Genomic DNA, 26,977 nt, shown 5'->3' with positions numbered 1-26,977 from the left:
CTGCAACCAAACAGTTACTGACCAGGCAAATTAGGGAAAAAAAATCTTAAAATTAGCATTATAAGAGAACCAAAAATAACTTACAAGGTATGAGGTTTAGTAAATACATTTAGCAAGATTAATGAATACAAGGTCAATATACAACTGTATTTCTATGACAATAATACTATTTTGATAATAGGAATTTTAAAAATGCCATTTAAAAATTTTCAATGCCATTTACAACAGCATTAAAAACGCCAAATACTTAGAAAGAAAGCTATCAAAGTTATGCAAGATGTCTTCACAGGAAACCACAAAATTGTACTGAGAGAAAATTTTAAAATCTTAATAAATGAAGGAATATACCATATTCATGGATTGGAAAAGTACCTGTTGAGATGATGTCAACTCTTCCTCCCAACACTGACCTACAGATTTAGTACAATCTCAATCAAATTCCACTAGGTGCTTTTCTTAAAATTGATAAGCTCATCCTAAAATTTACTTGGAACTGTAAATGATCCAGAGGAGCCAAGGAAATTCTGACAGAGACAGAGGCTGGAGGATTTGAACCACCCAAACCAAGACATTTTATGAGGCCGTAATAACTAAGACACTTTGGTATTAGAACAAGAACAGACAAATAACCTAACAGCACAGACAGTCCAGAAACAGACCTCCTATTCATGGTCACCTGATTGACGACAGAGGAGGCACTGAAATGCAATGGCAGAGAGCGGCCTTTCCAATAAGTGGTGCTGAGGGTAGTGGAAACACACATGATAAAGACTGGATTACGCCCTTCTCACACATGTGAAAAGATAAACTCAGATGGTTGGGCACCCTAAGATATGATGATTCCCCAGCTCTGAAGAGGAAAGGAACAGTGTGTAGAGACCAAGTGAACAGCTGATGTTAAACCAAGGTTAAGGGAATACCCAAGATCTAGCGATGAGCTGGAGCTATGAGCACCCACTTGCTTGGGCAGGTATGCAGGAGAGAGAATCTTTAAAGGGAAGAACAAAACCCAGCCCAGTTCCCTCCAGCTGACTCCTTGGGTTTGTTCACCTAGGGCTGCATCAATGCCTTGGACAGGATGGAGACCCAGAACTTTGTGGTAGCTCTCACGGGGGAGTTGGTAAGAGTAGGCAACCTCAAAAGGTAGCTGTTCTGAAACACTTTCAAAACGTCCTATGGTTTTCTTGTTAAAATAAATTAAAGATCTAAATCAACTAAAAATTCCCATGTTCATGGATTGGAAGACAATATTTTTAACAACACAAAATTGATCTACAGATTCAACGCAATCCCTACTATAATCACAGTTGGCTTCTTTCTAGAAACGAATAAGCTCATCCTAAAATTCATATGATATTGCACCAGACATGGAATAACCAAAAAACACTCTTGAAAAAGAACAATGTTAAAGGATTCCCATATTTTGATTTCAAAACTTACTACAAAGCAACAGCAATTGACATTGTGGTACTGGCATAGGATAGACATATCAGTGAAATAAAATTGAGAGTCCAGAAGTATAATTATGTGTCTATGGTCAACTGAGTTTTGACAAAACTGCCAAGGTCTTTCAATGGGAAAAGAATAGTCTCCTCGACAAATGGTGCTGGACAACTGGAGAGCCACAAGCAAAAGAACAAAATTATATTTGTACCTCACATCATATAAAAAATTAACTCAAAATGGATCAAGGGTCTAACTGTAAGAGTTAAAACTGTAAAAACTCTTAGAAGAAAACGGGGCTCTTCGTGACCTTGAATTTGACAATGGACGTGACACAAATCTTAGATGTGATACCAGAAGCATAAGCTGCAGAAGAAAAATAGATAAATCGGACTTCACCACAATGAAAAACTTCTATGTTTCGAAAGACACTACTAAGAAAGTGAAAAGACAACCCAAAGAATGAGAGAAACGATTTGCAAACCACTTATCTGATAAGGGACTTGCACCTAGAATGTAAGAAGAACTCTTACAAATCAATAATATAAAGACAAATCACTCAATTTAAAAATAGGAAGATGACCTCAATAGACATTTTCTCAAAGAAGTTATACAAATTCCTAATATCCATGTGAAAAGATGCTCAACATCATTAGTCATTAGGTAAATGCAAGTCGAAACTACAATGAGTTACCACTTCACACCCAGTCAGATGGCTGTAATAAGCAGGTCATAATAACCAGTGTTGGTGAGGATATGGAGAAATTAGAACACTCACACATTGTTGATGGGAGTCTGAAATGGTGTCACCACTTTGGAAAACAATCCAACAATTCCTCAAATGGTCAAACATGGAGGTACCATATGACCTAGTATTTCCAATCCCAGGTATAGACCCAAGAGAAACGAAAAACATAAATTCACATAAAAACTTGCACATGAAAGATTATAGCCATAGTATTCACAATAGCTAAAAGGTGGAAAACGCCCAAATGTCCATTATGACTTATTTATTTTTAAAAATTATTTATTTATTTATTTATTTATTTAGACAGTCTCTCACTCTGTTTCCCAGGCTGCAGTGCAGTGGCACAATCAAGGCTCACTGCAGCCCTGACCTCCTAGGCTCAAATGGTCCTCCCACCTCAGCCTCTTCGTACCTGGGACTGCAGGCATGCACCACCATGCCTGGCTGATTTTTGTATTTTATCAAGAGATGGGGTTGCGCTATGTTTCCCAGGCTGGTCTCAAACTCCTGGTCTCAAGTGATCCTCCCTCCTCAGCCTCCTGAAATGCTGGGATTACTGGTGTGAGCCACCATGCCCGGCCATTAATGGATTTTTAAAACATTGTACATCCATACAACAGAATATTATTCAACCATAAGAGGAATGACATGCAGAAACATGCTACCACATGGATGAATCTTAAAAACGTTATGCTGAATGAAAGAAGTCAATAACCAAGAAACTCATATTATATGTTTTCATTTGTGTCATGTCCCGAATAGATAAATCTACATACACAGAAAGTAGAGGAATAGTTGACTTAGGGCTGGCGGACATGGAGTGATAGGGGTATCAGCCAAGGGGTATGTATAGGTTTCTTCCCGAAGTGATAAAAATGTTCTAAAATTGACTGTGGTAGTAGTTGCACCTTTCAGTGAATATGTTAAAAAAAACCATTGAATTGTACACTTTAAGTGAGTGCACTGTATAGTATGTGAATTATTTCTTGAAAAGTCTGCTATAAAAAATTAAAAAGCCCTGTGGTTTTATCAGAGCATAAAAAATGAACATTATTTTTCATGAAGAATTACTCTTAAGTGTTTTGGTGTTCTGGGGAAACCATCTTTCCTGGAGCACATGGCCAGGACTCATGCTACAGGCTGGCACCAGGCTGGCACATGGGATCCCAGGGCCCTCCTGCGTCTTTGTCCTAAGATGGCCAAGACCCCACCACCACCTGCTCCCCAGGAGGGGCTGCTTGGTGTCCACACACCTTGGAGGGGGAAGGTGGTCTTGCGGGCCCCTATTGACCCCTTATCTCCAGGCCACCAAAGTGGAGATCATGGCTCCTAGTTCTTGCCTGGGGTGAGACCAAGGCAGATCCACACTCCCCACAAGGTCTTGGCCCCACATGGCGCCAGGTGGGAGAGCCTGCTCCCTCCCCGGCCTGGACTCTGCCACTGCTCTTTGGAGGCCACTCTTGGTCCTCTGTGGAACACACATACACAGGGCTTCTCCTCCAAGGTCATTTCCAAATGACATGAAGGAAAAGTAAAATCCTTCCAGATGGCTTTTTAAAAAGCAGTTTCATTATTTTCTAAACATTTCAGAAGACTCAGCTCCACTATTTTTAACATAGTTCTTTTCTTACATTTCTTTAAAACTTGTCTCTTTCAGTCGGATTTCAGGAGTCTCAGCAGATGCCACCCCTGCCACCCTGCTCTAAGCCACATCAGTGCGTCCCTGGCGGATGGTTGCAGCCTCCTAACTGGTCCCCTCACTCCTGCCCTTGCCCTGCAGCGCTGTCTCTCTGTGCCTTGACACCATAGTCAGAGGGGCCCTTAAAATGAAAGGAATACCACCCTTGTACCCCCTCCACAGACCTTCCAAGGGCCACAAGGACACTGAGGGTCAGCCACTACCCTGCCACACCTCCCCCCTGCCTCTGCTGCTGCAGAAGCTCCTGCTTGACGCCCTGCGCTTGCTGTTCCCTCTCCCTGGAGCTCTCTTCTGCAAAAACACCTGCTGTGCTCCCCAATTCATGTCTCACCCCTGGCCCAGGGAGGCAGCCCTGCCTGCCTGTCTAAAACTAACCCCCACCCCAAACACCACACATATACCTTTCCCTTTCCCTTTCATTTTATTTTTCTCCTTAGCACTTACACCATTTAATGAAGTTTAGGCTTTACTTAATTAACTTCTGCACTGTCTCCCCATGAGAAGGGAAGCCTCCTGAGGAGAGGGGCTGGTCTGCTTGGATTATGCTGCATCCCCAGAACCCCAGCTTGTGCAAACCAAATTTTCAGGGAAACAGTGTTCCTTACTGTGTCTTCAACCAAGGCAAGGGTTCTTAACCTAGGGTCTATAAACTTGAATGAAAAACAAAAATTTAACTTTATTTTCACTAATAGCTATAAAATTCAACATTTCCTTATGAGTATAGGCAAGAAGCCACAGTCATTTTAGCAGTATCAGATGGTTTATGGTTCGTGACTTGGAGATTCTGGTAATAATTAACTCAACTGTTCCTAGATTTTGTTTAATGCATGAATAATGAAGAAGCACATATACAATTATATCTCAAATTTTATTTTTAATGTTTTGCTAACTATTCAATATAATTAATTTTTTCTGTGATTGTATGTATTTTATTTTGTGGACAATGAAAACATTGTTCTGGGGAAGGGGTATGCAGGCTTCACCAGCCTGATTCAGGGGTCCACGCACATAACAGAAGCAGGACCCTGGACCAAGGCATCTGCTTCTGTGCTCGAGGCACACGGCTCAATATCACACTACAGTGGCCCATTAATAAACCAGTTCTTTCATTATCTAGCATGGTTTTGCTCCACAGTGCATAGTTCTTGTGTTAGTTTATAATACACATTCATTAAAGTAATAGAACTACATAAAAAGAGCTCCAGACTTAGGCCTGACAGCCTCTGTGCAGGCCAAGTGGGTCATTCAATGCCAGCTCCATCCTGAGTATTTGTGAAGACCTTGTGGTAGGCCAGGTCCTGAGCCAGAAGAAAGACAGGCATTAAACACGTAATAATCCCCCCACCCTTTTTTTTACTTTCTTGTAATCCAGGCTTATTTCCCAAATAAAAGTCATGAACATGTATTTGAAGATAAAGGTTAATCCTCCTTATCCCAACTCTGCCTAAACCCCTTCAGCTTGCAGGCAGATGCACTATTACCAGTGGGCTGTCAATCTTTCTGGACCTTGTTTGAAGGACATTACAAACAGACAGACATCTACATATAGTTGTAAAACCATGAGATGGATCATACAATAACTTTTATATTATTCTCATCATCCTTCCCCCATTAGCACTTACACCATTTAATGAAGTTCCCTGTCAGTGCATGTGGATCCACCCATCCTTTTTCGTGGCTGTAGAATAATCTGTTGTTACATATGAAACCACATTTATGGAACCAGTCCCCTCTTGAAAATTTCATACTCTTTGCTATTAAAATGTGTTATAGTAACAAATAAGTAGAAAATCAAAAAATTTAAAGATACCATTAAAAAAGATACCCCCACAGGCGAGGTGCAGTGGCTCATGCCTGTAATCCCAGCACTTTGGGAGACCGAGGCGGGCGGATCACCTGAGGTCAGGAGATTGAGACCATCCTAGCTAACACAGTGAAGCCCTGTCTCTACTAAAAATACAAAAAATTAGCCAGGCATGGTGGCGGGCGCCTGTAGTCCCAGCTACTTGGGAGGCTGAGGCAGGAGAATGGTGTGAACCTGGGAGGCAGAGCTTGCAGTGAGCTGAGATCACACCATTGCACTCCAGCCTGGGCGATAGAGTGAGACTCCATCTCAAAAAAAAAAAAAAAAAAAAACCCACAATGGCAGCAAAACATCAAATATCCAGAAATAAATGGAATTTATTTATTCAAAATTGGTACAGTGAAAACCACAAAACATAATTGAGAAAAACATTTTAACAATCTAAGTAGTTGGAGAGATATACCATGTCAATGGATTAGAAAACTCATTATTGTAAATACCTAAATTTACCCCAAATTGATCTGCAGATTAAACACAATCTTAATAAAAATGTTAGCAGGTTTAGTTTGATGAGCTGATTCTGAAATTTATAGGGACATGCAAAGGGCTAAGGATAGCAACATAATCTTCAATAAGAATAAAACTGGAAAACTTAGACCATCACCCAGCAAGGCTTATTTTAAAGCTGTCCTAATTAAAACAACATATTATTGGTGCAAAGATAGCCTGAAAGTTTACTAAAATGGGTGACAGCCCAGAAACAGATCCACACATATGACAAAATGAGACTGGGTCAACAAATGGTGCTGAGTCAATCGGCTTTATCTCTTGAAAAAAATAAAACTAACCCCTGCCTTACACCATATAAAAAAGCAAGTCTAGATGGATTTCTAGCTGCACGTGAAAGATAAAACAACAAAGTTTTTAGAAGAAAACATGGGAGAATATCTTTGTGACCTTGTGATGGGCAAAGATACACTAAACAGAAAACAAAAAACTTTAACCATAAAATAAATGGATAGATTGGACTACATTAAAATCAAGAAATGCTGTTCTTCAAAATGATACATTAAGAAAATGAAAAGACAAGCCACAGAGTGGGGAAAGACACTTGCAAGATATATATCTCACAAAGAATTCATATCGGAATATAAAGAACCCCTGTATATCTTTAGAAAAAAGCAGACGGTCTCACAGAAAAATGGACACAAACCTGAACAAGAAACATAAAGAAAATCATATATCCAAATAGTAAATTCACATCTTAAAGATGTTAAACTTCATTAACCATCAGGAAAATTAAAATTAAAAGATAAAGTGATACCACTGTATCTCCACCAGAATGACTAATCTGAGAAAGTCAAACAATATCATGTTTTGGCAACGATTTGGGTCCACTGGAAGTCTCACACGTTGCTGGTGGGAATGTAAATTGGTAGAAGCACTTGAGAAAACTCTTTTGTAGCTTCTACCAAAGCTGAACATTATGACTTGGCAATCTCACCACTAGGTATACAACCAATTGAAATGAGTACATATATTCACTAAAGTACATGCACAACAAAGTTAATGGCAGCAGTATTTTTAAAAGTCAACAACTGGAAACATGGCGAACATGGTCACGGGTAGCAAAATGTCTAAATAAAATTGTGTCATATTCATACGATATGAATATTGTACAAAATAATGAGAATACATTTGCTATCATTATATGCATTGATATGAAATGAATCTCACAAACATAATGTCAACCAAAAAAAGTCAGACACGAAAGAGAGTACACTATATGATTTCCCTTTATATCAAGTTAAAAATAGGCAAAACTCATCAATGGTGTGAAAAGGCAGAGTTGAACTTACCCAAGTAGGGTGATAGTGGCTAGGAGGAGGTCAGAGGGAGCCTGCTGAACTCCAGATCAGGATTCAGGCAGGTTCACCTTGTGAATTGTATAGGGCTGGATGCCTACGGTTCTTGAATGTCGCAGTACCTAGTTCCTACTTCAATAAAAAGTTTATATTTAAAAAGTGCTATAGAGAACACCCTTGTACTCGTATATTTGTGCATTAATCAGTGTTTCTTCAGGAAACAGCCCCTGAAGTGGGGTTTTTGGCTTGTTAAATGTATACTTTAAATTTGGACAGGTGCGGTCAAATGTTCTTATTCGCCAACATGTAAGAAAATCCCTATTTCACCCCACCTTCACCCGTACTAAATACATTCATTCCTTCATTTAAAAGTATTTATTGTCAAAAGGATAAATATGTCTAAGTCTGCTTATATGAGGTATCTAGAGTGGTCAAATTCATAGAGACGGAAAGTAGAATGAGGGCTGCCAGGGGCTGGGGAGGGGAGGATGGAGAGTTATTGTTTAAAGGGGAAGAGTTTCAGTTTGCAAGATGAAATGAGTTCTAGAGATTCATAGAGGTGATGATTACACAATAGTGTAAATGTACTTCCATCTCTCTGACCTGGACACCTAAAATATGATTAAAATTATAAATGGCTGGGCATGGTGGCTCATGCCTATAATCTTAGCACTTTGGGAGACTAAGGCAGGAGGATCACTTGAGCCCAGGAGTTCAAGACCAACCTGAGCAACACAGGGAGACTCTGCCTCTACAGAAAAGACAAGACTTGCTGGGCATGGCGGTGCATGCCTGTGGGCCCAGCTACTCGGGAGGCTGAGATGGGAGGATCGCTTGAGCCCGGGAGGTTGAGGCAGCAGTGAGCTGTGATTGCAGCGCTTTACTCCAGCCTGGATGACAAAGGAAGACCTTGTCTCAAAAAAGTTGTAAATGTCATATATCTTTTGGCAAAGTTAAATAAATGAAAAATATATTTACTGAGTGCCTCTTAGGTGCCAAGCACTGTTCTGGGTGTTGGGAATTTAGCCAAGAATAAAACAGACAAACATTTACTGTTCTTGTAGGACAAACATTCTAGTGAGAATACTTGCAGTCCAACTTTTTGCTAATCTGATTGGTGATAATAAAATCTTACTGTTTTAATTCACATTTGCTAATTCCTAATACATTTTAGCATATTCTCACACATGTATGTAGCTTTTATATTTCTTCTGTGAACTGCCTATTGATATCATTTGCCCATTTTTTATTGGGTTGTCTTTTGCTTGTTAATTTGCAAGAGCTCTTTGTATTTGATGGTGTTGGCCTCCTTGTTTATATGTTGCAAATATCTTCTCTCCACCGATGACTTTGCTTTGGGCTTCTCTCCCTGTGCAAAGGCCTCACCCCTCCCCAGCCATCTGTAAGTCAATCTTTTATGGCTTCTAGTTCTTTGTTTAGAATGACATTCTCCATCCTAAGATTAAAACACAAAATTATCTTACACTTTATCTTAGTAATTTGATGATTTTCATAGTTTTAGCCTATAGTTCTTTAATCTCTCTAGGGTTTAATTTTATGTTTTATACAAGGAGAAATTTAATTTTATTTTTTTCCAAATGGGGAACAAAGTATCCCCAAACCATATATTGAGTTGTCAGCTCATCTTTTCTACTGATTTTAAAGATCACATTATTCATTTCTAAATTCTTTTTTATTTTTAAATTCCCTTCTACTGACCTTTTAGAGTATTCCTGCCTAGACTCCATCTATTGTTAATTCTTATACTTTAAAAAAATGTTAATTCCCAGAAGAGCAAACTTCCTCTAAGAATCTTAATAGGTTCTCAGCTATTTCTGTTCATTTACTCGTCCATGTAACTTTTTTTTTTTTTTTTTTTTTTTTTTTTTTTTTTTTTTTGAGATGAGGCTCTTGCTTTGTTTCACAGACTGGAGTACACTGGCGTGATCATGGCTCAATGAAACTTCGAGAGCCTGGGTTCAAGTGATCCTCCCACCTCAGTCTCCTGAGTAGTTGGGACAATAGGTGTGTGCCACCACCCTGGGCTCATTTTTAATTTTTTTTGTAGAGATGGAGTCTCCCCGTGTTGCCCAGGCTGGGCTCAAACTTCCGGGCTCAAGCAATCCTCCCACCTTGGCCTCCCAAAGTGTTGGAATTACAGGCATGAGCCACTGCACTCAGCCTAATTTCAGAATCAGTTTGATGCTGTACACGGTTTTATAACATGGGGGCTGTTGATGCAATAGAGTTGCTCCATTCAGATACATATTAAGTCTCTTCATTTATTACATAACAATTTAAAAGCAATTGCAGTAGGTGCTTTGCAGGAAACCTATTCAGTGCTTTGAGAACACAGAATTGGGAGGGCCTTCCTTGGTCTCGGCCAGCAGCAGGAATGAGGGGGTTTGAGAAATAGGAAGGCTTTCTTCCAGAAATCCTGTGTTGGTTTATTCTGGAAACTGATTAGAAATTAATGAAGCAAAGTTGGGGTGGGGGACGAGTCTTGCAAACACAGCAAGAACAGCATGTGCTAAGGTCCTGGGGCCACAGAGACGCCAACATGGCCACAAGAGCAAAGTGATGTCAGGAGGCAGCATGGGGCGTCTCCTCTCGCAGGCCTGCAGCTGGAATTTCCTTCTGTAGTTGATACAGACCTGTCACCCTCCAAGTCCTAATCCTGACCTTAACTGGGAGCAAGGAAGATACAGACTCACAGAGCCAGGGACTGTCTGAGTAATGAGGGTCCTTAGAGGTCACTTAAGTCCACCCATCCTCATGTGGATTGGGGGATTAGCAGAGCCAAGGTCATAGTGACCGTCAGTGTGGAAATTTCACTGAAGGGATCAAAAGCCAAAAGCCGGTTCTTTGAAAAGATCAACAAAATTGATAAATCTCCAGTAAGACTGATCAGGAAAGCTGAAAAGGGAACACCGCTATAGACCTGATGAACATTAAAAGGATAGTAAGAGGACATTGTGAAAATAAACAGGCTAAGAAGTTTGACAACACAGAAAAAAAATGAACGAATTCTTTGTAAAACACAACTTGCCAAAACAGACACATGATGAAATGGAAACTCCCAAGGATCCTGTGTCTGTTAAAAAGCAACAATAATTAAGACAATGTGGTACTGGTAGAGGGCTGGAGAGACAGATCACTGGAACAGAATAAGGAGTCCAGAAAAGGACTCACATATATAAAGTCATCTGATTTTTGACAGGGCACCAGTGGAATTCAATGGAAAAAGAAAATATTTTCTATTTTTATTTATTTACTTTTTTGAGAAGGAGTCTCGCTCTGTTGCCCAGGCTGGAGTGCAGTGGCGCAATCTTGGCTCACTACAAGCTCCGCCTCCCAGGTTCACGCCATTCTCCTGCCTCAGCCTCCCGAGTAGCTGGGACTACAGGTGCCCGCCACCTCGCCCGGCTAATTTTTTGTATTTTTAGTAGATACAGGGTTTCACTGTGTTGGCCAGGATGGTCTTGATCTCCTGACCTCGTGATCCACCCGCCTCGGCCTCCCAAGAGGTGAGATTTTTTCATATCTCACCATATGAAAAAATTACTTTGAGATGTATAATTGGCCCAAACAGAAATGTTAAAACTATACAACTTCTGGAAAAAACCCACAGGAAGCTATCTCTAAAACACACAGGAAACTCTCTCTATAGACTTGGGATAGGCAAAGATTTCTTAAGCAGGACATAAAAAGCGCTAACAATGAAAGAAAAAACTGATAAACTGGACTTCATAAAAACTTAAAAATTCTGCTCATCAAAGGACACCATAAAGAAAATACAAAGACACACTATGGCCGGGTGCAGTGACTCATGCCCATAATTCCAGCACTTTGGGAGCCAAGGCAGACGAATAGCTTGAGGCCAGGAGTTTGAGACCATCCTGGTCAACATGGAGAAAACCCATCTCTACAAAAAATAGCAGGGTGTGATGGTGCATGCCTGTGGTCCCAGCTACTTGGGAGGGTGAGGTGGGAGGATTGCTTGAGCCCAGAGGTCAAGGATGCAGTGAGCCAGACTGCACCACTGCACTCTAGCCTGGGCAACAGTGAGAGACCGTATTAACACAAAAATTTTTTTTTTAAATTAAAACAAAGACACGCCACAGACTAGGATAAAATGTTCACAATGTATACATCAGAAAAGAGCTTGTCAATATGTAGAGAAGACACAGATCACAAGAAAAAACCAAGAACACTGCAGCACCGGGCTGAGGCCCAGCAAGCAGCGTCTCATCACTAACAGGCCCCAGAATAAATCCCAGGGAGCCTCGTTGGGCCCCTCCAGGCACCAGGCACGGAGCTTCCTACCTGGGTGACACTGCTCCTTCCACGTGCTAGATGTTTGCCTTGTTTGCTGGCTGGAGAAGAACTTGCACCCTCAGTGTTCACCTCATAGGGTGATCTTATAGGGTGCTGCTGGTTTTCTTTCCCCCAAAGTAAACACAGCACGTAAACACCTGTGGAAAGGGAACCCTTCCTTCAACACAGGAGCAGGGTGGAGAGCACAGTGGGTTTTGGCCCAAACCTAAGCTGCTCGCCCACTCCCTGCTAGCCCTGTGAGCCAGGGGGAGGCCCTGCCAACCAGGGGAGGCAAACACTCCTGTTCTTGCTTGGACCTAAGCCCACTGCTTGCCCTGCTGCCCGCGCTTCTGGGAAAAATGGAGTGAACAATGGTGTCCACATTCTCCCGCAGCCAAGTATATTCCAAATCCCCAAGCTGGGGCCTGTGCAGGCAGCCCTGAGTGCCAGTGGACAAAATGTCCTGGGCCTTCCAGGGCCACTGGGCTCAGGCACACAATGGACACTTTCCCGGCTTTGCCCTCGAGTGGTGGCCTCATTGCCTCTGTCCAGTGCCAGTTTTTGGAAAAGCTGCTCCACCCTGACAAGCGTGGGTCCCACTGGTGCCCCAGGCGAAGCCAAGGCCCAGGCACCAGAATCTACCTTCTAACATCAAAGTGGCTGCTTCTGCGTGGGGCCAAGGCTGACAGGGTGTAGGCAGGGTGGGACTCAGGCTACAGAGTGTGGAGATGGCAGATGCCGGGGCAAGGCCATCACAATGAGTCCTTCCTGGCCAGGTACCAGCCTGGTCCTGTCCAGTGGGGCGGGGACAGCCTGAGGCAGGTGCCTCAAGGAATCCAGTGGCCCTGGTGGCCACACTGACCCAGTCTCTCCAGCCCCTCCTGGCCATGCAGTGGGTGTGGGCAGCAGTGACCAGAGTGCTCAGGGCCTGCAAGTCCACCACCCAGGGATGCCTGGGCTCCAGGCAGGGGTGCAGTAGAACCCCTACAAGGCTGGACCTTTCTAGGCTGTGCCTGGTGCACAGAGGCCTCTCGGGGACACAGGAGGATTCCAGCCCCAGGGGGCTCACAAGCTGCCAGGGAAGAGGCCGTCTCCTGCATGGCTGGGTCCTGTCCCGGCTGGCCCAGCAGGCGGGTGGGGATGCTGGCTGTGGTGGCCCTGGGGAGGCAGTGGCAGTGGCAGGCACAGGACCCCACAGGGTGGTAGTGCCTGTGGGAAAGCCTCATCCTGACCACTCAGCGTCAGGGAGTGGGCAGGAGCAGGGCTCTGAGCATAACAGAGGGGCTGCCCACCAAAGAGGGGAGGGGGTGGCTTCCTGGGAGATGCAGGGTGGACGTAACCATCATTCAACACAGGGTGAGCCGGCAGCAACGCTCAGGCCTCTCCCATCAATGTGGGTGAGGCGGGAAGCTTCAAAGATGCGTCGGTCAGCCCTGCCTCCAGGGACCCCTCCATGTGGCAGGAAGATGCCTGGGGGTGCAGCGAGCCACGCTTTAGAGGGCTGCCCAGGGCCTCGGAAAGGAGAAAGACCTGCCAGAACCGCCCTCTGCCCTGGGTCTCTCGGGCAACCAGGCCGTTCAGTCCCTGCAGCCCCTCCTGCCTGGCTCCTCCAAGTGACTGGCTCCAGGTCCGTCCCTTCTGAAGAGCCAGGACAGCTGCCTCATGGACCGCAGAGGACTCAGGACCGGGTCAGAGTCCAGTCGCCCTCAGAAGAGCAGAGAGACCTTAGGAAATGCCGACTCGGAGACTTCTCATCTAAGATGAGGACATCACCGCCTGCCCCTGGAGGGCTGCTGCCAAGAGCAAGGAGAGCCTTGTAAACTGTAAAGTGCCGTGCTCGTGGGAGGTGCTGGAGGGCCCTGAGCTACCTCTCTGGGCCCCCTGGGTGGCTTTAGACGATCTCCTACAGAGGTCTGATCCATGTGGGGAAACTAAGAGACATAGAAGCAAAGAAATTGAATGAAGCGTTTGTGTGAGTTTCAGAGGAATTTCGATTCCAAAGGCAGTTTTTATGGGCAGCTAAAGTGTCTCCTTGACAAAAATAAGTTTCTAACGAGGAAGTTATGGAGCAACTGATGAAGCCCAGGTACTGTAAATCATTAGCAATGGCCGGCCTCCCGCCAGGGTCGCTGGAGGAGCTCAAAGATGAGGAGACAGAGATAAGGAATAAAAATAGAAAATAGAGCTCAAAAAACACAAATAGTTCTCAAAAACACTGGAAAGCTGCTGATAAGATTTTTCTTCTTTATAAAAGCTCAGGGATAGTCCGAGCATTAGAGGCCACTGAATGGTACCTTTAGGAATAGCGGAGATGGGAGGGAAACCTGGTTAATGAGAGACTGAGGCACCCCTGCTGTGGCTCCAGGGCTGGCAGGTTGAGGAGGAGGCAGATCACAGAGATAAAAGGGGAGGCATGAACCCTAGGAGGAATGCTGATTTCGTTGTTTAAGGCTGAGAAATAAGAAAGTAGCAGCAAAAGGCCAGCCCCTAATCAGAACTCTTTGTCTGGCAGAAGTTCATGCATTTAGACTCATCAGGGTGGGGACGGGAGCTAGGCTGTCGGGAGGGCCATGGTGGGAAGAAGAGGCTTTGACGATAAATACGAACTATCACTCTGACATCCAGACCTGTGGCTGCTACTTCCCCAGCCTTTGCCAGAAGAGGCTGTCTTAGGCTGTTAGGGCTCCTATCACAAAATCCCATGGACTGAGTAGCTTGGAAACAACAGAATTGTATTTCTCACAGTTCCTAAGGTCGGGAAGTTCAAGATCAAGGCACCAGCAGATCTGCTGTCTGCCCTCTGCCTAGTTCGCAGATGGTACCTTCCTGCTGTGCCCTCCCAGGGTGGCAGGGCCAAGGCAGCTCTCTGAGGCCTTTCATAATAAGGGCACCCATCTCCTTCATGAGGGCTCCACCCTCACGACCTAACCACCTCCTAAAAGGGCCCACCTCTTAACAACATCACTTTAGGGGTTAGGGTTTCAACATATGAACTTGGGGCTGGTGTGGGGGACATAGACATTCAGACCATAGCAGAGGTTTTTGGGGTCTGCTTTAAAGAACAGAGAAGGCTCAGCTGAAAACAAACCATTGATTTGCACAATGTGGATATGCTACGCTGTCCAAAAGTAATTTGCCTTCTCTGTAGATTGAGGTAAACTTCAGAAATAGCCCATTGGGTCTGGAAGGGCACTGGGCTAGACCATTAGGTTTTGTACCAGGCTCTGAAGCTCCCTTTGGAACTGGCCCCTTGCTACCCTGGCAACCCAGTGGCTTCAAATAACAGTTGGGGATTCAATGAGGCGTCTTTGGTTTGAGCAGGAGGCCTGCAGAGTGTGGGCAGCAGCGAATGGTCACTGGGAGAAGGCTTTTGCTATAACAATTTCACACAGTCCAAGACCCTGGTTTGTTGCTTTCTTTTAGCCAAACAAACTTTAATCACTTGCCTGCAAACATAGGAGCTTCCACGCTGCGCTCAGAAATGACCTTGGTGTGATGGTTTCTTCCGAGACCTGCAGAACACACAGCAAGACGAAACCAGTGGGAAAACGAATCTGCGTTAAATGAGAAGCACCTTGCACCATTTTAACACATAGCTCTGTTTTGCAAACAATCTTGGTTTTTCACCATAATTCAATTGACAGTTGAAGTAACTAGAAACAGTTTTCGGGGGAAGGGCTTTTCAACATGAAACTGAAGAAATCAGTCAACAGGTCTCCTTCCCATGGATGCTACTGGCAGGTAACCAAAGTTGACTGGTTAGATAATAGATAATGAAACTTGTAGCCACAGAGGACTAGAAAAATTAATTGCGTTTCATGGAATTGTACCACAAGTTGCCAAACTGAAGACACACTTTATGGTTCGGGTTTCTTTCCGCATTTAGTCAGTGAAGTGGTGTCACCCTTCTCAAACAGGGAGCCCGGGAAATGGCCACAGGTTCTCTTTGTGATGTTGGCCGTCTTCCTCCACCAGCACTAAGTGGTCTGTGCATCGGGAGGGAGAAGTGGCTCCTTTTTAACCCTATGGATTTACCCAGATCATTCTCTTCATTCTCCTAAAACCCAAGCCTTAATTATCTCGGTGCCTGGGGGACTCGGTATAGAGCCATAAACATCACACCACAGAGTTTGGCTTTAGGAAAACCAGTTTCTTCCTATGAAGGCATCACTTCTTGGGACAGACAACGGCGGCACTTCCAGCTCTGCCCCACACTGTCTTGGGGACAAAGGAGGAGGAGCACCAGTGGGGAACTCTCCAGCCTTGGCAGGGGTGTGCACCCATCACCCAGTGTGGAGCAGCCTCGATGGGGCAGGGAGCACCGCCCAAAGTGGAGGATCTCCCTTGCAGAGAGTGAGGGGATGATGGGCTTTGCATCATTTTGGGTTTACTCTGCCCAGAAAGCTCTAGGGGCACTCGAGGGCTCACACTTAGGCAGAAGTCGATCCTGTGTTTGCTGTGATGGAGAGGAGATCCTCACCATTGCTTTTTCTCCTAGAACTTTTCTAATCAGAATGGATCTCGCTGTCAGGAGGCCAGAGGCCATCAGAAGTGAGCTATGGGCGAGGCGATTTCCTGGACATGCAGACAGGGGAGCTTGGTGCTCTCAGACTTTTTTTTTTTTTTCGGTCTAACAAGAATCAATATTTAAGATTATGCAATGTCCGTACCAGCCTGAAGTAGCTGCCAACCCGAGGACAAGGGTTAGATAATTTACAATGCAAGGAATCCATTCTTTTGAGAGGGGGAAGGGAAAAAAAATCAAGATTTAAGCTTCTTATCCTGGGCTGAACTTTTCTCCTCCATTCTTAATGGCACTGGGCGTAAATAAACCATCCATTCTGTTTTGTATGAATGGTCTGTACTTTGCACAGATTCTGTGGAATCGACAGGCCAGTTGTAGATCCTTGACCACAGGTTTGAGCTATGACTGCCTTGGAAACAGCACTTATTTACATTTTTTTCAACATACAGTACTGTCATTTAGCCTGATCAAAATCTACCCTGATCTTCTTTTACCCCAGCAATCAGCAGAGAGAGCCTTTTTATTGTCGGCAACTAATGGTTCTTCTGTCCCATATTTTTAATGTGAAAATTAAATATTTATAAATGCCTCGTCAATAGCATCCCATAACCAGGTCCTCCGAAGCCGCAGACCGGGGCCCGTGCTCATTCACACGAAGTCAGAGGTCACAGGTCAAGTGAGCAGCTCGCAGCGGCTGTGGGGTGCATCTGCTGTCACCAGGATCTGGACAATTATTTATGGGGCAGGGCTTATTTGTGAAAAAGCCCACATCATGGCCAGGAGAAGTTTCCTTTGTCTCCATAAAGCGCCTTTGGGTGAGGTGTTTACTGGAATCACAGGCTCCTGCTCCCTGCCGGTGACCTTCCTAACACTGTCCATTTTGAGGTGCCTCCAGGAGGAAGCTCTCCGCTTTCCCAACCCTCAGAAGAACTTTGGTGCGACACTTTCCAGGCCCTAGGGGACAGGGGCCATGGGGATGGGGAGAAGGGACTGGGATGTCTAGGGTGCCTGTTCCCCCCACTGAGGATGGGGCTTGGTTGGAAGCCAGTGGTGGATTTTAAACAGAAAGCATGCACCCTCTGTGCTCCTGGAGACCCGTGGGGGCATCGGCCTCAGGGGGTGGTACTGCAGATGGCCAGTGCCGGGAGGAGGGGGCAGGGTCCAGAAGGGAGACCCCGGCATGGACCAGGGCAGTGGCAGAGCAGAGTGAGAGGAGGCTCCGGTGGGGGTTGAGGGTTTAGTTGACAGATGGAGGCAGTAGAAAGGGGTTTAGCCACCCCAGGAGAGATGGAGGAGAAGCCCAGGCCAGCTGCTGGAGCACGGCAGCTCTTCCACGCGCACTGTTCCACACACCTTCGAAGGGCAGCACCGCTACCCAGGTGAGCGAGCCTTCTTAGCCCGGAAACAGGCAGTCCCATGAGGGAGCCCTGGGAAGCAACCTCTCAGGGCCTGGCTTGGGGAAGTGGTGAGCCGGGAGCCACCTGGCAATTTTGGGCAAGCCACACGCTCGCTCGGGGGCTGGGTATCCCCTCCCGAAAGATGCAGGCAGTGAGCCTTGCCTATTTTCCTTAGAGGGCTCTTCGCAATATGAAGTGGGATGGTGGGGTCTCCGGGGCTGGAGGACGAAGGGGGTCGATGATCGATAAGGTCTGGGTGTGCCCCACTGCTGGACACGAAGGGCTCTGGGGAAAGAGCGCCGGGGGGGTCTGTGCACCAAACATAACCAAACCCTATTGAAAACATGGGGGGAGCTTTCTGAAGACTTGAAGGAAAGAGAGCAAGGACAGAAATCTCCTGTCTCACCCTCCCACCCTGAATGCCCTCCCACGCTGGGGCAAAGGGCAGAAGGAAACAGAAGCCCGTCTGCTTTCCCGGCCGTGCTGCCCACGAACTGGAGCTGCTGGCAGGCTGCGCATCTCCCTGACTGTGGCCCCATCCAACCCCTGACTCCAGAAAATAGAGCCAGGGTGACATAGGAGGCGACCCAGCCAGGAGGAGTGAGCCCCGCCTGGCTCAGTCCCTGCTGCTCTGTGGGGCCCAGAGGCCCCTGTTCCTCTACAGCGGGGAGGCTGCCATCTGCTCTGCCCATCTCTTGGGATTACTGTGAGTTTCCATAAAATGAACAACGTCCGCACAGGCACGAGCTTCGGAAACCGTCAAGTGCTGTCCACGTATAACGACTACTCTGGTTTTCACGCATGAATTCATGGATGCTTCTTCAAGCTCCTGGGGTCAGGGGGACCACCCTCCTTCCTCAAAACAAGTCAGAAAATACCCAGAGTAAGACCGGCACAAACATCTCATACCCAAAACCAGCTCTGCAATTGCAGGGCATGCTCATGATCCCTCCCCTCCCCCTGCTTCTCCCCACCCCCCATCCCCTTACCCCACCGGACTGCAAACTCCTAGAAGGCAGGGCTGGTTGCTGGGGCCTCCTGCTTGGGAACCCCATCAGAGAGGGGAGGAAATGAATATGCAACCCTGGACTGTAAATCTCAATGTCTGGAAGGCACTCTTCCAAGACAGGAAAGCGAGACGGCTAAAGCACCCTGGTTAATAGTGATGCATTGATAAAGTGATATTGATCATTATTGAGACTGGTCGGCCATCCACAGGGAAACACAAAACCAGCAGGGCAGCCTGGGCGAGCATGCACCTCTGTGGGCCAACCCGAGGGACGGCCGGCCCTCGTAACTCCGCGATGATGATGAACACGTATTGATTTCTTTAGTGCCTCTCCTCAGCCCCAGAGCACTTCATGCACTTATTGGAAAGTGCCTGAAACCAAATTGAAGACAGGCCCAACGAGGAGTATCAATCCAAACGTTACAACAGGTCTTCAGCTGCCCCGGTTCCAAACACTTAAGGAAGCGCTGTGCCCCACTCTGTTCAATAGCTGCCTCCGCCTTGCCAGGAAAACAAAAAAGAGGAGGTTAGTGTCTACACACGGCTTCCAGGGAAGGAGCTCGAGCAGTCCGCAGATCCACGGACATCCCTGCACGCTGTGCTCCTCACTCAGTGCACACACTGTGGGCTGCTTCCCCTCTCCTGTCTTGAGTCCTGGGGCAGCTCTGCAGCCACCCGCCCAGGCCAAGGCTCTGAGTCCCCTGTGGAGGGGCTGCCCTGTGGCATGGCCACCTGAAACTCCACAGGCCTCGGGGACCCATGGGGTAGCTTGCCAGGGACCAATGCAGGATGTCTGGGCTCCAGAAAACATAACCATTTAGTAAAACTAAAACCATTGAGTCTTATTTGGGAAGAATTTCAAGCTTATAGGAACACTGCAAGAAAAACAATAGTATTGTGAACACGCATCGACCCTGCACCCAGATTGTTACTGATACCGTTAATGGTGTCATCATGGACTTCTCCACCTACATCTGTGTATTTTCTGAGCCACTGTGGGGGGAGATGAACACATTGTGGCTTTTCATCCCCATACACTTTCTGAGAGAAAAGCATTAGGGACGCAGCCTCAGTGCGGTCACCAGCTCCGGACGTGTAATGCGGACAGCACTCTTATCACTCACGGTCCTATTTTGTCAATTAACCTAGTAATCTCCTTTCTAACATTTTTTTTTCTTCTAGTCCAGGATTCAGTCCATTGCAGTTAATTGCCGTGCCTCTTTGGTCTTCTTTTATCTGGAACATCCTCACAACATTTTGTCTTGTCTGATATCGACATTTTTGAAGAAATAGCCAAGCTTTTGTTGCAGCTTGGACACTGTAGGGCTGGGCTGCAGGAACCTGCCTCTGCCTCCCATGGACACAGGGACCAGCCCCAGCCCCAGCCCTCCAGCCACAGCCACGCCATGTCTCTAACCAGTGGGCTGTAGGGGTAAGCCTGTGGCTGCATGTTTGCAGGTGCCCCACAGTGGGCCTGGTGGACAGAGGCTGCATGTTTCTCTGGAGTGGGCTCTTTCTGGCCATGACTGTGGCTCACACACTCGTGATGTAGGCAGCCCCTGCTCTGGGCGAGTAGGGTCTGTGGGGCCCAGCAACCACTAAAGCTCACAACAGAGCTCACCCACAGCTGGGAGGACCAACTCCTGGCTCAGCAGTGCCGCCAGAATCTCTGAGTGGGTGCAAGGGTGCTGGGCACTGGGTCAACCTGGCGAAGACGGACGTTCCGAGTGAGGTTAAAGGCGATTTGAATAAAGAGGAGCTGAGGGGATGAAAGAACCATCAGAAAACCCCTGTGTGTCTCATTCCGCTTTGGAGTGGGGTCCCCTGCTGAGCCCTGGGTGCTGCATGGGCCAGGCAGGCTCCAGGGAAGCCCAGGCAAATGCTGCCTCTTCGCCTCTCTCTCACCTTTGGAAACACCCAGAGCCCTGTGCTGGCAAGGTGCCCACCTCCTGAGGAGAGCAAGACCAGAAACCCCTGGGAACACACTGAGCCAGTGGGTACTACAGGAGCGCCAGGCTGGGGTGTGGGCCACCCTAGAGACAGACACAGAGCCTGGAGATGGCAGCCTCCCCCACTGGTTCCATGAGCCCAGGTCATCTGTGGGCTGCATTGCAGCCAGGCAGATGGCCTTGAGGCCTCGGGGCCCTGGGACACTCCAAATGGCCTCCCTCCTCAGGCTCTGCAGCCCACTCTAGGACAGATCCTTTGAAAGACTGCTATGATTAGGTTCTCAAGAGTTCCCTTAAGAAGAGGGAAGGGAGAAAGCAGGGAGGAGAAAGGGAGGCAGGTGCTTGGAAATGGGAGAGAGGGAGGTCAGTGGTGGGAGCAGGACAGTGGAGGCAGTGGCTGTGGGACACCCTTGTGAGATGCCTGCTGAACCCCAGGAACCCTGGTCCAGGGAAGCTGCTCTGTGCAAGACAAGCACATGCCTTGCTCCTCAAAATGACCCCACCCTGCGGTGACACCATGGCACAAAATCCCAGGGAAAAGGCTTTGGCAGTTCCCTTGGAGAATTATATATTAGAATTTTACACCACTCCAAGCCTTGTACAGGTGAGAGAGCATCTTTTAGAAGAGATGTCCCTTGTTGGAACACTCTGTGTCATGGAACCAGAGAAGGTGAAGCTGTGGCTACAAAGAATAGGGACACCCAGGTTCAACCAGGACCTAGAAAGAGCCATAAAATTAATCAACACCTGGTGTGGTAGATGGCTTCTCGTTTATCTCGAAAAGTCTTCTCACACTCCCTGTGCAGGTGACTTTGCTGTAACTGTCATGGGGACTGCATCCCCTTCCCTTGGAGATGTCTGCCCTTTGGCTTGCTTTGACCAATGGTAGGTACTGGCAGAAGTGATGCTGAGTGAGCTCGGGGGTCCAGCTCCAGCCAACACACCTCTGTCTCCACCCTCTTGATGCACAGCCCTAAGGCCAGAACATGAGGAAGACTCCTGGGGGATGGAAACCAACCATACAGGAGGGAACTGGGGGGTCCCCATCGACAGCAAGCAGCACCTGGTCAGGTGAGCCAGGCCATCCCAGACCTTCCCACACAGCAAACCCTCCAGCTGAAGGCACCACGTGAGTAAGGAACTGCCCAGCCAACCACAGAACTGGATGAAATAGCAAGGTTGAAGCACCGTGATGGTCTGTTATGTAGTGACACATCACTGAAATGGAAATTGGGTGCTGCTCTAAGACGAACCTGAACTTTGGCCTGGTTTTCGAAGTGGGCATCAGGTAGAGGCTGGAAAGGTGCTGAGGAGGTGCTGGGAGAGCCGTGACGAGGGGACGGTGGGAGGCTGGAGAAGAGCAACCCGAATGAAGCAGGAACAGAGCCACCAGCGGGGCCATTGCCAGTGGTAACCTGGAAAATAGAAAATGTACCCAAATAATTTGTAAATATGGATGAAAACATTTCTAGGTAGAGTGTTTAAAGTGCCAATTAGGAAAAGATACAGGAAATCCAAACCAAAACGAACCAAAAAATCCATTTACTTAGCAAGCAGAATTTAGAGGCAACAGAAAAGCGTAGGACTGGAAAAATAAAAGTATTTCTCATTTTCTGTTTCAACAGTTAGCACAATATCCCTAATGGAAGAAATGGCCTCAGAGAAAGGACTGATTTGAGGGTCTGCTCATTGGATCTTTTGTTGAGGCCTCAGAAAGACTGAAGGGACCCTCTCAACAAGGGGAGAGGGGCTTCCTAAGAACCCATGGAGTACTGTCTCATAGAAGCCTGACATATCCAAAGTGAAGAGGGGTCTGTATTGAAAAGAATTATGGTTGTTTCTTCTTTTATTCTTGGGGGGGTGGATGCATAGACAAGCCTCAAGCTCCAATAAGATTCATAGGAGACTCAAAAAATTTTTGTGAGAAATGTATTAATAAGAGCACCACCAGCTTTCGCTAAAACGGGCTGATATCATTCAAAATTGAAAGACACTTCTGGGCCTCCAGCTTCCTATGGGCTGGAAACAGGAAAAGATGCTCATCTTCAAACATGGGCCATTTCTGATGGAAAAGAAAAGATCCTTGGAGAATAGAACAAGAGAACAATGGAGAGAAAAAAGGACAAGGAAACTGCTCCTTAGAGCAGAACTGTGCCTTAATCAAGGAATATCTTCTTTCTCTAGAGTAGGGGGATCTGACTACCTGGGCCCTTCTGAAGCTTAGGATTGGTAAGAACCAGTGACCTCCACTGTGCCTCATGTTCCTCCCCTTTCAGATGGGGGTGACTGTTGTCATCCTGGCCCTGTTGTAGGGTAACATGGCTTTTTAGTTCACAGATTTCTGGATCAAGAAGAATCACACCAGAAGAGCCATGTGTACATGTCCAGATGTACCTGATGTTGATCATGGCACTATGGACTTTGAGTCAAATCCCCTAATGGGGATAAGACTTTTAGCCATACTGGAATGGGATAAAGAATACAGTGTCTGTGGGAAGAAAATAAGTAATTTGTGGTCAGATTGTGGAACGTGATAAATTGTTTCATGGCCCCAGATTCTTCCTTTGAAAAAGGCATGACCCTTTGCAATGAAACTCTGCCACATCTCCCATACATTTCTCAACTCTATTACATGAGGGCTGGCCTTGTGACTTTGCCTTGGTAAGTAACAGAATGTGGCAGAAGTGATGCTGTGTGTGTTCAGAGCCTGGGCCTCAGCTGGCCTTGGGACTCCTGCCTTTGCCCTTTTGGATTATTTCTTGAGACCGCCATGTAAGAAAGAACATCTAACCCACAGGAGGATGACAGGCTACAAGAGGCAGTGAAAAGGGCTAAACCTGTGAGTAGGACCAACCTGGATGGTCCAGCCCTACCTATGGACCCTCCTGCAGAGTGGGGCCCACCCTTGTGGGTGAACCCAGATGGAACCAGTAGAAGAGATGCTCAGTTCATCTACGGAAATGTGAGAAATAACAAATTATTGTTGTCTGAAGTGATTACATTTTGGGGTAGTTGGTTACGTAGTAATAGAAAACCATAATATCTACCCAGCACTTTGGGAGGCTGAGGCAGGCGGATCACCTGAGGTCAGGAGTTCAAGACCAGCCTGGCCAATATGGTGAAACCCTGTCTCTACTAAAAATACAAGAATTAGCTGGGTGTGGTGGCGCGTGCCTGTAATCCCAGCTATTTGGGAGACGGTGGCAGGAGAATAACTTGAACCTGGTAGGTGGGAGCTGCAGCCTGGGTGACAGACCAAAACACCATCTCAAAAAAAGAAAAAAAAAAAAAAAAGTATAACATCTAGCATGACTGATCCAGACCCAAACAAACAAATAAAAAGAAAGGAAACATGAAATACCAATATCAGAATTTTTTTTTTTAAAGGAGACATTTACATCATGATATTAGGGGTGAGTAAACAGATATTGTGAATCTCATTATGCCACAAATTCAGTAACATAGAGGAAATGGATAAATTCCTGGAAATACAAAACTTTATAATAGACACAGTATAAATAGAAAATGTAAACAGCTCCATATCTGTTGTTTAAATTGCATCTGTGATTAAAGATCTCCCCAAAAGAAAACTCCAGGCTCCAAAGACTTCCCTGGTAAATTCTGCCAAATATTTGAGAAATAAGTAAGACCAATTTTACACAGATCCTTTCAGAAAAGAGAGGAAGAGGTGACAATTCCCAACATATTTTATGAGTCCAGCATAAACCCAACATCAAACCTGGAGAATAATGAAAGAGCAAAAAAAATTATAGGCCAATATCATTCGTGAACAGAAACAAAAATCCTTCACAAATCAAATCCGTAATGTGTAAGAAATATAATACAATCATGATCAAATGCATTTACTCCAGGAACTCAAGATTGTTTTAACATTTGAAAGTCAATTGTAAGTCACATTAGCAGAGTACAAAGAAAAATTATACAATCATCTCAAGAGACAAAGGAAAAGCATTCAACTCATTCATGGTGAAATTCAACTCACTCGTTTTGAAAACTCATTCATTTTGAAAACTCTCAGTAAATGAAGACTGGTAGAGAACTTCCTCAATGAACTAAAGGGCATCTATGAAAAACCTACAGCTAACATCATGCTTAATGGCAAGAGCCTGGATGATTTTCCCATAAGATGGGGAACATGGCAAGAATGTCCATTCTTTCCACTTCTACTCAACATTGACTGGAGATGGTAACCAGCGAAATAAGGCAAGAAAAAAAAAAAAAAGACACAAAGATGGGAGAGGAAAAAGTAAAACTATTATTTTTTCACAAATGACATGATCAGATATGATAAAAATCCTAAGTAATCTAAAACTATTAGGACTAGTTAGTAATTTTTTTAAGTTTGTGAGCTTCATGGGCATAATTAAAAATTAATTGAGTCAATTGTGAAAGAACAGGAAAATCTGGGAAATGATCATGGATTGGAGGAGACTATGATGGCTAAATGCCATATGGTATCTTGGAATGGATCCTGGAACAGAAAACCAACGTTTGTGGAGAAACTGGTGCACTCCTAATAAAGTCTATAGTTCAGTTACCAGTGCTGAATTGTTTTAAGTTCTTAGTTTTCACGATTCCACTATGGTTACATAAGAGGCTGATGTTATGGGGGTCAAGCTGGGTCAAGGTGTATGGGAACCCGCTATACTATCTTTGCAATTCCTTTTTTACATCTAAAATAATGTCAGAATAAAAAGTTTAAAAACACAAAAGACAGGGGAGGCTTCTTGACTATGACAGAAGCAGGGTGATTCTGGAGGCAGCTGTGTGGTAACCGCCCTACCTCCAGGCCAGCTCTGCTGTCCACATCTGGAAGCTGTTCCTGAGAGCTCAGCCTTTTAAACTTCCTTCCAAACATCCTGAAGCTACTTAATACCCTATAATCAATCCCTTGCTTCTTAAAAAAGTCTCTACTAAGAAAATGAAAAGCCATGGATTAGGAGAAAATATTCCTAACATGTAGAACTGACAGGGGACTTGTTTCTTGAATATACAGAACTCCTACAACTCAATAAGGAGGTCACAGTATAAAAATGAGCAAGGTGGGGGCCGGGCACAGTGGCACACACTTATAATCCCGGCACTTTGGGAGGCTGAGGTGGGTGGATTGCTTGAGCTCAGGAGTTCCAGACCAGCCTGGACAACATGAAAACCCTGTCTCTATGAAAAAAAGAAAGAAAGAAAGAAAGAAAGAAAGAGAAAGAGAGGGAGGAAGGGAGGGAGGGAGGAAGGGAGGGAGGGAGGAAGGGAGGGAGGAAGGGAGGGAGGGAGGGAGGAAGGGAGGGAGGGAGGGAGGAAGGGAGGGAGGGAGGGAGGAAGGGAGGGAGGAAGGGAGGGAGGGAGGGAGGAAGGGAGGGAGGGAGGGAGGAAGGAAGGAAAAATGAGCAAGGGAGCAAACAACCATGTCACCAAGATGTGCGAAAACCAGGAAGTGCTCCACGCCATCAGTCATCCAGGAAACGCACAATAAAACCACCGCGAGACTGCCCTTCACACCCATCAGGGCTGAAATAAAAAGGAATGGCAACCCTGAATGCCATTAAGGATGATGGGCAACATACCTGGCTGGTGGGTGTGTAAAATGGTGCAGCTGCTTTGGAAACCCAATAGTGTCTCTAAAGGTGGATGTACAGCTGCCCTAGAGAGCTGCTGGCTCCCATGTATGCACCTGGGAGACAAAATGCCTGTCCACAAAGGGGCCTGAGAAAGAATGTCTACAGCAACTTGATTTATAAAAGCCAAGAACCGGAAACTACTCCACGTCCATCAACAAAAGAATGAATGAAGACACTGTGGCATGCTCTCAAAATGGAATATTAATCAGCCATCGAAAGAGTATGGACTTTTGAAACAGACAAGGCTGAATCTCAAAGCATTCTGTTGGACGAGGGAACCTGACTCAGGACAGCATACAGTGGGGTTCCAGTTACCTGCAGTTCAAACATGGCACCACCTGTCTCCAGCACTTTTTTATCTTCCTGATCTGAAATGCAGTCCTCATTACACCCTAGCTTCCTGCTTCCTTCTCCAGCAGCCCCTGGCAACCACTGTTCTACTCTGTGTCTCCATGAATCTGACAATCCTGTGTGTCTCATGTAAGGACAACCACACATTCTGTGTTCTTTTCTGTCTGGCTGACACCACTGAGCCTAGCGTCTTCAAGGTTCATCCGTGTTATAGCATGTGTGCGTACATTTCCT

At 45.9% G+C, this 26,977-nt stretch overlaps 1 long non-coding RNA gene across 1 annotated transcript in view; it reads right to left on the bottom strand.

Annotated features, from left to right (window-relative positions):
• Nucleotides 1-15,318: 15,318 nt before the first annotated feature.
• LOC107000310 (uncharacterized) overlaps nt 15,319-26,977 on the bottom strand; it is a 44,391-nt gene continuing 32,732 nt past the window's right edge. The window contains exons 4-5 of the long non-coding RNA XR_001447365.3: nt 22,010-22,171; nt 15,319-15,388 (exon numbers count right to left, since the gene is read on the bottom strand). This is a non-coding gene — a long non-coding RNA (uncharacterized LOC107000310). The remainder of the gene's footprint in view (nt 15,389-22,009; nt 22,172-26,977) is intronic.

This window comes from Macaca mulatta, chromosome 9, assembly GCF_049350105.2.
Source record: "Macaca mulatta isolate MMU2019108-1 chromosome 9, T2T-MMU8v2.0, whole genome shotgun sequence".
NCBI lineage: Eukaryota > Metazoa > Chordata > Mammalia > Primates > Cercopithecidae > Macaca > Macaca mulatta.
Note: the sequence above shows the minus strand (reverse complement) of the source record. Positions and strands in the feature narration are given on the sequence as shown.